We start from the raw sequence: 2,500 nt of genomic DNA on the forward strand, positions 1-2,500 counted from the left end.
CCTCCCCCTCCCCCCCCCTCCCCCTCCTCCCCCTGCCCCTCACCCTCCTCCTCCTCCTCCCCCTCGCCCTCCTCCTCCTCCTCCCCCTCACCCTCCTCCTCCTCCTCCCCCTCCTCCCCAACCCCCCCCTGGAGGCTGGGCCTCCCTGAGATTGAGGGGGGGGGGCCTCGGTGTTTGGGGTGAAGGGGTGTATGAGGGTGATCTGGTTGGGTATTCCTCCTCCTCCTACCCCCCTCACCCCTCCTCCTCCTCCTCCTCCTCCTCCCCCTCCTCCTCCTCCCCCCTCCCCCACCTCGAGGTTGGGCCTACCTGGGAGAGAGGAGGGGGTCAGGGGTTGGGGTGAAGGGGGGTATCAGAGTGAGGAAGGGGTCGGGGTTGGGGTGAAGGGGGGTATCAGAGTGAGGAGGGGGTCGGGGTTGGGGTGAAGCGGGGTATCGGGGTGAGGAGGGGGTCAGGGGTTGGGGTGTAGGGGGTATCAGAGTGAGGAAGGGGTCGGGGTTGGGGTGAAGGGGGGTATCAGAGTGAGGAGGGGGTCGGGGTTGGGGTGAAGCGGGGTATCGGGGTGAGGAGGGGGTCAGGGGTTGGGGTGAAGGGGGGTATGGGGGAGGAGGGGGTCGGGGTTGGGGTGAAGCGGGGTATCAGAGTGAGGAGGGGGTCGGGGTTGGGGTGAAGCGGGGTATCGGGGTGAGGAGGGGGTCAGGGGTTGGGGTGTAGGGGGTATCAGAGTGAGGAAGGGGTCGGGGTTGGGGGTGAAGGGGGGTATCAGAGTGAGGAGGGGGTCGGGGTTGGGGTGAAGCGGGGTATCGGGGTGAGGAGGGGGTCAGGGGTTGGGGTGAAGGGGGGTATGGGGGGAGGAGGGGGTCGGGGTTGGGGTGAAGGGGGGTATCAGAGTGAGGAGGGGGTCGGGGTTGGGGTGAAGCGGGGGTATCGGGGTGAGGAGGGGGTCAGGGGTTGGGGTGAAGGGGGGTATGGGGGGAGGAGGGGGTCGGGGTTGCGGTGAAGGGGGGTATCAGGGGGAGGAGGGGGTCGGGGTTGGGGTGAAGGGGGGTATCGGGGAGAGGAGGGGGTCAGGGGTTGGGGTGTAGGGGGTATCAGAGTGAGGAAGGGGTCGGGGTTGGGGTGAAGGGGGGTATCAGAGTGAGGAGGGGGTCGGGGTTGGGGTGAAGCGGGGTATCGGGGTGAGGAGGGGGTCAGGGGTTGGGGTGAAGGGGGGTATGGGGGGAGGAGGGGGTCGGGGTTGGGGTGAAGGGGGGTATCGGGGTGAGGAGGGGGTCGGGGTTTGGGGTGTAGGGGGTATCAGAGTGAGGAGGGGGTCGGGGTTGGGGTGAAGGGGGGTATCAGAGTGAGGAGGGGGTCGGGGTTGGGGTGAAGCGGGGTATCAGAGTGAGGAGGGGGTCGGGGTTGGGGTGAAGGGGGGTATCAGAGTGAGGAGGGGGTCGGGGTTGGGGTGAAGCGGGGTATCGGGGTGAGGAGGGGGTCAGGGGTTGGGGTGAAGGGGGGTATCGGGGGGAGGAGGGGGTCGGGGTTGGGGTGAAGGGGGGTATCGGGGAGAGGAGGGGGTCAGGGGTTGGGGTGAAGGGGGGTATCAGAGTGAGGAGGGGGTCGGGGGTTGGGGTGTAGGGGGTATCAGAGTGAGGAGGGGGTCAGGGGTTGGGGTGAAGGGGGGTATCGGGGGGAGGAGGGGGTCGGGGTTGGGGTGAAGGGGGGTATCGGGGAGAGGAGGGGGTCAGGGGTTGGGGTGAAGGGGGGTATCGGGGGGAGGAGGGGGTCGGGGTTGGGGTGAAGGGGGGTATCGGGGTGAGGAGGGGGTCAGGGGTTGGGGTGAAGGGGGGTATCAGAGTGAGGAGGGGGTCGGGGTTGGGGTGAAGCGGGGTATCAGGGGGAGGAGGGGGTCAGGGGTTGGGGTGTAGGGGGTATCAGAGTGAGGAGGGGGTCGGGGTTGGGGTGAAGCGGGGTATCAGGGGGAGGAGGGGGTCAGGGGTTGGGGTGTAGGGGGTATCAGAGTGAGGAGGGGGTCGGGGTTGGGGTGAAGCGGGGTATCAGGGGGAGGAGGGGGTCGGGGTTGGGGTGAAGGGGCTGCTTCAACATATTGACCCCCACACCCCTCCCCCACTTGGCCCCCTCCCCCTCCACCACTCTCACTCCTCCCCCACTTGGCCCCCTCCCCCTCCCCCACTCTCAAACACGCTCTGGTGGGCCGATCACTGACATCACCTTCAAATATCAGCCTCCGCAACACGGTGTTTCACATTTCTCTCAACGCCTGTCACATTCACTCCATCAGTCTCACTCCCTCTCTCTCGGTGTCTCTCTCTCTGTCTCTCTCTCTCTTCCTGTGTCTCTGTCTCTGTCTCTCTCTGTCTCTGTGTTTCTGTCTCTCTCTGTCTCTGTCTCTCTGTCTCTGTCTCTGTCTCTCACTGTCTCTGTCTTTCTCTCTCTGTCTCTGTTTCTCTCTGTCTCTCTCTCTTTCTCCCTCTCTCTCTGTCTCTCTCTCTGTCTC

The sequence above is a fragment of the Carcharodon carcharias genome (genome assembly GCF_017639515.1).
Source record: "Carcharodon carcharias isolate sCarCar2 chromosome 39 unlocalized genomic scaffold, sCarCar2.pri SUPER_39_unloc_9, whole genome shotgun sequence".
In the NCBI taxonomy this organism is placed as follows: domain Eukaryota; kingdom Metazoa; phylum Chordata; class Chondrichthyes; order Lamniformes; family Lamnidae; genus Carcharodon; species Carcharodon carcharias.